This window comes from Daphnia magna, linkage group LG1 (assembly GCF_020631705.1).
Source record: "Daphnia magna isolate NIES linkage group LG1, ASM2063170v1.1, whole genome shotgun sequence".
NCBI lineage: Eukaryota > Metazoa > Arthropoda > Branchiopoda > Diplostraca > Daphniidae > Daphnia > Daphnia magna.
In genome coordinates, this window is record NC_059182.1 from 17,843,536 (window position 1) to 17,855,042 (window position 11,507).

Below are 11,507 nucleotides of genomic sequence, written 5' to 3' on the forward strand. Positions count from 1 at the left end.
TATCCCGCGCTCTAACCCACAGTTGTCCGGGGAGTGGAAGCCGCCAACAGTTGGCAGCACAATGAGGTAGAGAGGAAGTTTTTCAGTAGGGTGTATGGGAAACGAAGCGAATAAATGAGAAAAAGGACATAAAAATGCAATAAAATTTTTTTCGCTGTAGTATGTTAGTGTTTCTTGAATAATACGCAATATTTAAAATCAAATGTTACATTAATAATTAGTTAATTAATGAAAGTTTTTTTGCTTTCCGCGTTGACTTTCCTTTCACCATCTTGTTTTCTGTTATTTGGAGTCTATTTTCTTTGACAATGCACTTTATTCTAGTGCACATGAAATCGATGATGATGTTAGTCATGAAGACTATCCTGTGTTCTTCACAACCAAATTGGGGTAGTTTAGTTTGTCCGCTACAAGTGAAGTTAGAATTTCCGTGAAAGAATTCAATGAACGAAACATTTGCCCAATTTTTTATAGTCTTCTACCCTTCCCACTTTTTAATTTTTGGCCAAATTTCAAATTTTGCTTGGTATACATGATTTCGATTCAGAATTGAATGAAAATCACGAAAATCAAGCTGATTTTTCAATGGGCCTTATAGTTTTTTATTAAAACATTAAATGCCATAAATTAAGTTAGTGCGCTAACAGCACTGTTTTCGTTAATTAAAAAAATGGCTGGTTAAACGGGAAAACCAATGACAAAATCGAAATCAGCGTTCAATTTCGATAATAATATGTGATTTTTGTGGAATTTCAAGAGATGTCGTTTTTGGCCGATTTTGACAAAAGTAGGAAGGCTATACCCTTCCCACTTTTTCATTTTCGGCCAAATTTCAAATTTTGCTTAAAATACATGATTTCGATTCAGAATGGTATGAAAATCACGGAAATCAGGTTTATTTTACTGTTGGTCTTATAGTTTTTGGTTTAAACGTTAAAAACCATAAATTAAGTTGGTGCGCTAACAGCACTGTTTTCTTTAATTTTTAAAACGGCTAGTTTAACGAGAAAATCAATGACGAAATCAAAATCAGTGTTCAATTTCGATTATGCCGTGTGATTTTTGGAGAATTTCAAGAGATGTCGTTTTTGGCCGATTTTGACAAAAGTAGGAAGGCTATACCCTTCCCACTTTTTCATTTTCGGCCAAATTTCAAATTTTGCTTAAAATACATGATTTCGATTCAGAATGGTATGAAAATCACGGAAATCAGGTTTATTTTACTGTTGGTCTTATAGTTTTTGGTTTAAACGTTAAAAACCATAAATTTAGTTGGTGCGCTAACAGCACTGTTTTCGTTAATTTTTAAAACGGCTAGTTTAACGAGAAAACCAATGACGAAATCAAAATCAGTGTTCAATTTCGATTATGCCGTGTGATTTTTGGAGAATTTCAAGAGATGTTGTTTTTGGCCGATTTTGACAAAAGTAGGAAGGCTATACCCTTCCCACTTTTTCATTTTCGGCCAAATTTCAAATTTTGCTTAAAATACATGATTTCGATTCAGAATGGTATGAAAATCACGGAAATCAGGTTTATTTTACTGTTGGTCTTAAAGTTTTTGGTTTAAACGTTAAAAACCATAAATTAAGTAGGTGCGCTAACAGCACTGTTTTCTTTAATTTTTAAAACGGCTAGTTTAACGAGAAAATCAATGACGAAATCGAAATCAGTGTTCAATTTCGATTATGCCGTGTGATTTTTGGAGAATTTCAAGAGATGTCGTTTTTGGCCGATTTTGACAAAAGTAGGAAGGCTATACCCTTCCCACTTTTTCATTTTCGGCCAAATTTCAAATTTTGCTTAAAATACATGATTTCGATTCAGAATGGTATGAAAATCACGGAAATCAGGTTTATTTTACTGTTGGTCTTATAGTTTTTGGTTTAAACGTTAAAAACCATAAATTAAGTTGGTGCGCTAACAACAGCACTGTTTTCTTTAATTTTTAAAACGGCTAGTTTAACGAGAAAATCAATGACGAAATCAAAATCAGTGTTCAATTTCGATTATGCCGTGTGATTTTTGGAGAATTTCAAGAGATGTCGTTTTTGGCCGATTTTGACAAAAGTAGGAAGGCTATACCCTTCCCACTTTTTCATTTTCGGCCAAATTTCAAATTTTGCTTAAAATACATGATTTCGATTCAGAATGGTATGAAAATCACGGAAATCAGGTTTATTTTACTGTTGGTCTTATAGTTTTTGGTTTAAACGTTAAAAACCATAAATTAAGTTGGTGCGCTAACAGCACTGTTTTCGTTAATTTTTAAAACGGCTAGTTTAACGAGAAAACCAATGACGAAATCAAAATCAGTGTTCAATTTCGATTATGCCGTGTGATTTTTGGAGAATTTCAAGAGATGTCGTTTTTGGCCGATTTTGACAAAAGTAGGAAGGCTATACCCTTCCCACTTTTTCATTTTCGGCCAAATTTCAAATTTTGCTTAAAATACATGATTTCGATTCAGAATGGTATGAAAATCACGGAAATCAGGTTTATTTTACTGTTGGTCTTATAGTTTTTGGTTTAAACGTTAAAAACCATAAATTAAGTTGGTGCGCTAACAGCACTGTTTTCTTTAATTTTTAAAACTGCTAGTTTAACGAGAAAATCAATGACGAAATCAAAATCAGTGTTCAATTTCGATTATGCCGTGTGATTTTTGGAGAATTTCAAGAGATGTCGTTTTTGGCCGATTTTGACAAAAGTAGGAAGGCTATACCCTTTCCCACTTTTTCATTTTCGGCCAAATTTCAAATTTTGCTTAAAATACATGATTTCGATTCAGAATGGTATGAAAATCACGGAAATCAGGTTTATTTTACTGTTGGTCTTATAGTTTTTGGTTTAAACGTTAAAAACCATAAATTTAGTTGGTGCGCTAACAGCACTGTTTTCGTTAATTTTTAAAACGGCTAGTTTAACGAGAAAACCAATGACGAAATCAAAATCAGTGTTCAATTTCGATTATGCCGTGTGATTTTTGGAGAATTTCAAGAGATGTCGTTTTTGGCCGATTTTGACAAAAGTAGGAAGGCTATACCCTTCCCACTTTTTCATTTTCGGCCAAATTTCAAATTTTGCTTAAAATACATGATTTCGATTCAGAATGGTATGAAAATCACGGAAATCAGGTTTATTTTACTGTTGGTCTTATAGTTTTTGGTTTAAACGTTAAAAACCATAAATTAAGTTGGTGCGCTAACAGCACTGTTTTCTTTAATTTTTAAAACGGCTAGTTTAACGAGAAAATCAATGACGAAATCAAAATCAGTGTTCGATTTCGATTATGCCGTGTGATTTTTGGAGAATTTCAAGAGATGTCGTTTTTGGCCGATTTTGACAAAAGTAGGAAGGCTATACCCTTCCCACTTTTTCATTTTCGGCCAAATTTCAAATTCATTGCTTAAAATACATGATTTCGATTCAGAATGGTATGAAAATCACGGAAATCAGGTTTATTTTACTGTTGGTCTTATAGTTTTTGGTTTAAACGTTAAAAAAATTAAGTTGGTAAAATTAATTGGGCGCTAACAGCACTGTTTTCTTTAATTTTTAAAACGGCTAGTTTAACGAGAAAATCAATGACGAAATCGAAATCAGTGTTCAATTTCGATTATGCCGTGTGATTTTTGGAGAATTTCAAGAGATGTCGTCGTTTTGGCCGATTTTAAAAAAAAAAAAAGGTTTAAACCTTTCCACTTTTTCATTTTCGGCCAAATTTCAAATTTTGCATTAAAATACATGATTTCGATTCAAAATGGTATGAAAATCACGGAAATCAGGTTTATTTTACTGTTGGTCTTATAGTTTTTGGTTTAAACGTTAAAAACCATAAATTAAGTTGGTGCGCTAACAGCACTGTTTTCGTTCATTTTTAAAACTTCTAGTTTAACGAGAAAACCAATGACGAAATCAAAATCAGTGTTCAATTTCGATTATGCCGTGTGATTTTTGGAGAATTTCAAGAGATGTTGTTTTTGGCCGATTTTGACAAAAGTAGGAAGGCTATACCCTTCCCACTTTTTCATTTTCGGCCAAATTTCAAATTTTGCTTAAAATACATGATTTCGATTCAGAATGGTATGAAAATCACGGAAATCAGGTTTATTTTACTGTTGGTCTTAAAGTTTTTGGTTTAAACGTTAAAAACCATAAATTAAGTAGGTGCGCTAACAGCACTGTTTTCTTTAATTTTTAAAACGGCTAGTTTAACGAGAAAATCAATGACGAAATCGAAATCAGTGTTCAATTTCGATTATGCCGTGTGATTTTTGGAGAATTTCAAGAGATGTCGTTTTTGGCCGATTTTGACAAAAGTAGGAAGGCTATACCCTTCCCACTTTTTCATTTTCGGCCAAATTTCAAATTTTGCTTAAAATACATGATTTCGATTCAGAATGGTATGAAAATCACGGAAATCAGGTTTATTTTACTGTTGGTCTTATAGTTTTTGGTTTAAACGTTAAAAACCATAAATTAAGTTGGTGCGCTAACAGCACTGTTTTCTTTAATTTTTAAAACGGCTAGTTTAACGAGAAAATCAATGACGAAATCAAAATCAGTGTTCAATTTCGATTATGCCGTGTGATTTTTGGAGAATTTCAAGAGATGTCGTTTTTGGCCGATTTTGACAAAAGTAGGAAGGCTATACCCTTCCCACTTTTTCATTTTCGGCCAAATTTCAAATTTTGCTTAAAATACATGATTTCGATTCAGAATGGTATGAAAATCACGGAAATCAGGTTTATTTTACTGTTGGTCTTATAGTTTTTGGTTTAAACGTTAAAAACCATAAATTAAGTTGGTGCGCTAACAGCACTGTTTTCGTTAATTTTTAAAACGGCTAGTTTAACGAGAAAACCAATGACGAAATCAAAATCAGTGTTCAATTTCGATTATGCCGTGTGATTTTTGGAGAATTTCAAGAGATGTCGTTTTTGGCCGATTTTGACAAAAGTAGGAAGGCTATACCCTTCCCACTTTTTCATTTTCGGCCAAATTTCAAATTTTGCTTAAAATACATGATTTCGATTCAGAATGGTATGAAAATCACGGAAATCAGGTTTATTTTACTGTTGGTCTTATAGTTTTTGGTTTAAACGTTAAAAACCATAAATTAAGTTGGTGCGCTAACAGCACTGTTTTCTTTAATTTTTAAAACTGCTAGTTTAACGAGAAAATCAATGACGAAATCAAAATCAGTGTTCAATTTCGATTATGCCGTGTGATTTTTGGAGAATTTCAAGAGATGTCGTTTTTGGTCAAAAGTAGGAAGGCTATACCCTTCCCACTTTTTCATTTTCGGCCAAATTTCAAATTTTGCTTAAAATACATGATTTCGATTCAGAATGGTATGAAAATCACGGAAATCAGGTTTATTTTACTGTTGGTCTTTTAGTTTTTGGTTTAAACGTTAAAAACCATAAATTTAGTTGGTGCGCTAACAGCACTGTTTTCGTTAATTTTTAAAACGGCTAGTTTAACGAGAAAACCAATGACGAAATCAAAATCAGTGTTCAATTTCGATTATGCCGTGTGATTTTTGGAGAATTTCAAGAGATGTCGTTTTTGGCCGATTTTGACAAAAGTAGGAAGGCTATACCCTTCCCACTTTTTCATTTTCGGCCAAATTTCAAATTTTGCTTAAAATACATGATTTCGATTCAGAATGGTATGAAAATCACGGAAATCAGGTTTATTTTACTGTTGGTCTTATAGTTTTTGGTTTAAACGTTAAAAACCATAAATTAAGTTGGTGCGCTAACAGCACTGTTTTCTTTAATTTTTAAAACGGCTAGTTTAACGAGAAAATCAATGACGAAATCAAAATCAGTGTTCGATTTCGATTATGCCGTGTGATTTTTGGAGAATTTCAAGAGATGTCGTTTTTGGCCGATTTTGACAAAAGTAGGAAGGCTATACCCTTCCCACTTTTTCATTTTCGGCCAAATTTCAAATTTTGCTTAAAATACATGATTTCGATTCAGAATGGTATGAAAATCACGGAAATCAGGTTTATTTTACTGTTGGTCTTATAGTTTTTGGTTTAAACGTTAAAAACCATAAATTAAGTTGGTGCGCTAACAGCACTGTTTTCTTTAATTTTTAAAACGGCTAGTTTAACGAGAAAATCAATGACGAAATCGAAATCAGTGTTCAATTTCGATTATGCCGTGTGATTTTTGGAGAATTTCAAGAGATGTCGTTTTTGGCCGATTTTGACAAAAGTAGGAAGGCTATACCCTTCCCACTTTTTCATTTTCGGCCAAATTTCAAATTTTGCTTAAAATACATGATTTCGATTCAGAATGGTATGAAAATCACGGAAATCAGGTTTATTTTACTGTTGGTCTTATAGTTTTTGGTTTAAACGTTAAAAACCATAAATTAAGTTGGTGCGCTAACAGCACTGTTTTCGTTCATTTTTAAAACTTCTAGTTTAACGAGAAAACCAATGACGAAATCAAAATCAGTGTTCAATTTCGATTATGCCGTGTGATTTTTGGAGAATTTCAAGAGATGTTGTTTTTGGCCGATTTTGACAAAAGTAGGAAGGCTATACCCTTCCCACTTTTTCATTTTCGGCCAAATTTCAAATTTTGCTTAAAATACATGATTTCGATTCAGAATGGTATGAAAATCACGGAAATCAGGTTTATTTTACTGTTGGTCTTAAAGTTTTTGGTTTAAACGTTAAAAACCATAAATTAAGTAGGTGCGCTAACAGCACTGTTTTCTTTAATTTTTAAAACGGCTAGTTTAACGAGAAAATCAATGACGAAATCGAAATCAGTGTTCAATTTCGATTATGCCGTGTGATTTTTGGAGAATTTCAAGAGATGTCGTTTTTGGCCGATTTTGACAAAAGTAGGAAGGCTATACCCTTCCCACTTTTTCATTTTCGGCCAAATTTCAAATTTTGCTTAAAATACATGATTTCGATTCAGAATGGTATGAAAATCACGGAAATCAGGTTTATTTTACTGTTGGTCTTATAGTTTTTGGTTTAAACGTTAAAAACCATAAATTAAGTTGGTGCGCTAACAGCACTGTTTTCTTTAATTTTTAAAACGGCTAGTTTAACGAGAAAATCAATGACGAAATCAAAATCAGTGTTCAATTTCGATTATGCCGTGTGATTTTTGGAGAATTTCAAGAGATGTCGTTTTTGGCCGATTTTGACAAAAGTAGGAAGGCTATACCCTTCCCACTTTTTCATTTTCGGCCAAATTTCAAATTTTGCTTAAAATACATGATTTCGATTCAGAATGGTATGAAAATCACGGAAATCAGGTTTATTTTACTGTTGGTCTTATAGTTTTTGGTTTAAACGTTAAAAACCATAAATTAAGTTGGTGCGCTAACAGCACTGTTTTCGTTAATTTTTAAAACGGCTAGTTTAACGAGAAAACCAATGACGAAATCAAAATCAGTGTTCAATTTCGATTATGCCGTGTGATTTTTGGAGAATTTCAAGAGATGTCGTTTTTGGCCGATTTTGACAAAAGTAGGAAGGCTATACCCTTCCCACTTTTTCATTTTCGGCCAAATTTCAAATTTTGCTTAAAATACATGATTTCGATTCAGAATGGTATGAAAATCACGGAAATCAGGTTTATTTTACTGTTGGTCTTAAAGTTTTTGGTTTAAACGTTAAAAACCATAAATTAAGTAGGTGCGCTAACAGCACTGTTTTCTTTAATTTTTAAAACGGCTAGTTTAACGAGAAAATCAATGACGAAATCGAAATCAGTGTTCAATTTCGATTATGCCGTGTGATTTTTGGAGAATTTCAAGAGATGTCGTTTTTGGCCGATTTTGACAAAAGTAGGAAGGCTATACCCTTCCCACTTTTTCATTTTCGGCCAAATTTCAAATTTTGCTTAAAATACATGATTTCGATTCAGAATGGTATGAAAATCACGGAAATCAGGTTTATTTTACTGTTGGTCTTATAGTTTTTGGTTTAAACGTTAAAAACCATAAATTAAGTTGGTGCGCTAACAGCACTGTTTTCTTTAATTTTTAAAACGGCTAGTTTAACGAGAAAATCAATGACGAAATCAAAATCAGTGTTCAATTTCGATTATGCCGTGTGATTTTTGGAGAATTTCAAGAGATGTCGTTTTTGGCCGATTTTGACAAAAGTAGGAAGGCTATACCCTTCCCACTTTTTCATTTTCGGCCAAATTTCAAATTTTGCTTAAAATACATGATTTCGATTCAGAATGGTATGAAAATCACGGAAATCAGGTTTATTTTACTGTTGGTCTTATAGTTTTTGGTTTAAACGTTAAAAACCATAAATTAAGTTGGTGCGCTAACAGCACTGTTTTCGTTTATTTTTAAAACGGCTAGTTTAACGAGAAAAAATAACAAAATCAGGTTCAATTTCGATATCCTTATTTTGGAATCTATATAATTTTGGTTTAAATTAAAAACCATAAATTAATTGGTGCCTAACAGCACTGCTTTAAAACCTTAAATTTTTTTTCTTTATTTAAAACTGCTAGTTTAACGAGAAAATCAATGACGAAATCAAAATCAGTGTTCAATTTCGATTATGCCGTGTGATTTTTGGAGAATTTCAAGAGATGTCGTTTTTGGCCGATTTTGACAAAAGTAGGAAGGCTATACCCTTCCCACTTTTTCATTTTCGGCCAAATTTCAAATTTTGCTTAAAATACATGATTTCGATTCAGAATGGTATGAAAATCACGGAAATCAGGTTTATTTTACTGTTGGTCTTATAGTTTTTGGTTTAAACGTTAAAAACCATAAATTTAGTTGGTGCGCTAACAGCACTGTTTTCGTTAATTTTTAAAACGGCTAGTTTAACGAGAAAACCAATGACGAAATCAAAATCAGTGTTCAATTTCGATTATGCCGTGTGATTTTTGGAGAATTTCAAGAGATGTCGTTTTTGGCCGATTTTGACAAAAGTAGGAAGGCTATACCCTTCCCACTTTTTCATTTTCGGCCAAATTTCAAATTTTGCTTAAAATACATGATTTCGATTCAGAATGGTATGAAAATCACGGAAATCAGGTTTATTTTACTGTTGGTCTTATAGTTTTTGGTTTAAACGTTAAAAACCATAAATTAAGTTGGTGCGCTAACAGCACTGTTTTCTTTAATTTTTAAAACGGCTAGTTTAACGAGAAAATCAATGACGAAATCAAAATCAGTGTTCGATTTCGATTATGCCGTGTGATTTTTGGAGAATTTCAAGAGATGTCGTTTTTGGCCGATTTTGACAAAAGTAGGAAGGCTATACCTTCTTCCCACTTTTTCATTTTCGGCCAAATTTCAAATTTTGCTTAAAATACATGATTTCGATTCAGAATGGTATGAAAATCACGGAAATCAGGTTTATTTTACTGTTGGTCTTATAGTTTTTGGTTTAAACGTTAAAAACCATAAATTAAGTTGGTGCGCTAACAGCACTGTTTTCTTTAATTTTTAAAACGGCTAGTTTAACGAGAAAATCAATGACGAAATCGAAATCAGTGTTCAATTTCGATTATGCCGTGTGATTTTTGGAGAATTTCAAGAGATGTCGTTTTTGGCCGATTTTGACAAAAGTAGGAAGGCTATACCCTTCCCACTTTTTCATTTTCGGCCAAATTTCAAATTTTGCTTAAAATACATGATTTCGATTCAGAATGGTATGAAAATCACGGAAATCAGGTTTATTTTACTGTTGGTCTTATAGTTTTTGGTTTAAACGTTAAAAACCATAAATTAAGTTGGTGCGCTAACAGCACTGTTTTCGTTCATTTTTAAAACGGCTAGTTTAACGAGAAAACCAATGACGAAATCAAAATCAGTGTTCAATTTCGATTATGCCGTGTGATTTTTGGAGAATTTCAAGAGATGTTGTTTTTGGCCGATTTTGACAAAAGTAGGAAGGCTATACCCTTCCCACTTTTTCATTTTCGGCCAAATTTCAAATTTTGCTTAAAATACATGATTTCGATTCAGAATGGTATGAAAATCACGGAAATCAGGTTTATTTTACTGTTGGTCTTAAAGTTTTTGGTTTAAACGTTAAAAACCATAAATTAAGTAGGTGCGCTAACAGCACTGTTTTCTTTAATTTTTAAAACGGCTAGTTTAACGAGTAAATCAATGACGAAATCGAAATCAGTGTTCAATTTCGATTATGCCGTGTGATTTTTGGAGAATTTCAAGAGATGTCGTTTTTGGCCGATTTTGACAAAAGTAGGAAGGCTATACCCTTCCCACTTTTTCATTTTCGGCCAAATTTCAAATTTTGCTTAAAATACATGATTTCGATTCAGAATGGTATGAAAATCACGGAAATCAGGTTTATTTTACTGTTGGTCTTATAGTTTTTGGTTTAAACGTTAAAAACCATAAATTAAGTTGGTGCGCTAACAGCACTGTTTTCGTTAATTTTTAAAACGGCTAGTTTAACGAGAAAACCAATGACGAAATCAAAATCAGTGTTCAATTTCGATTATGCCGTGTGATTTTTGGAGAATTTCAAGAGATGTCGTTTTTGGCCGATTTTGACAAAAGTAGGAAGGCTATACCCTTCCCACTTTTTCATTTTCGGCCAAATTTCAAATTTTGCTTAAAATACATGATTTCGATTCAGAATGGTATGAAAATCACGGAAATCAGGTTTATTTTACTGTTGGTCTTATAGTTTTTGGTTTAAACGTTAAAAACCATAAATTAAGTTGGTGCGCTAACAGCACTGTTTTCTTTAATTTTTAAAACGGCTAGTTTAACGAGAAAATCAATGACGAAATCAAAATCAGTGTTCAATTTCGATTATGCCGTGTGATTTTTGGAGAATTTCAAGAGATGTCGTTTTTGGCCGATTTTGACAAAAGTAGGAAGGCTATACCCTTCCCACTTTTTCATTTTCGGCCAAATTTCAAATTTTGCTTAAAATACATGATTTCGATTCAGAATGGTATGAAAATCACGGAAATCAGGTTTATTTTACTGTTGGTCTTATAGTTTTTGGTTTAAACGTTAAAAACCATAAATTAAGTAGGTGCGCTAACAGCACTGTTTTCTTTAATTTTTAAAACGGCTAGTTTAACGAGTAAATCAATGACGAAATCGAAATCAGTGTTCAATTTCGATTATGCCGTGTGATTTTTGGAGAATTTCAAGAGATGTCGTTTTTGGCCGATTTTGACAAAAGTAGGAAGGCTATACCCTTCCCACTTTTTCATTTTCGGCCAAATTTCAAATTTTGCTTAAAATACATGATTTCGATTCAGAATGGTATGAAAATCACGGAAATCAGGTTTATTTTACTGTTGGTCTTATAGTTTTTGGTTTAAACGTTAAAAACCATAAATTAAGTAGGTGCGCTAACAGCACTGTTTTCTTTAATTTTTAAAACGGCTAGTTTAACGAGTAAATCAATGACGAAATCGAAATCAGTGTTCAATTTCGATTATGCCGTGTGATTTTTGGAGAATTTCAAGAGATGTCGTTTTTGGCCGATTTTGACA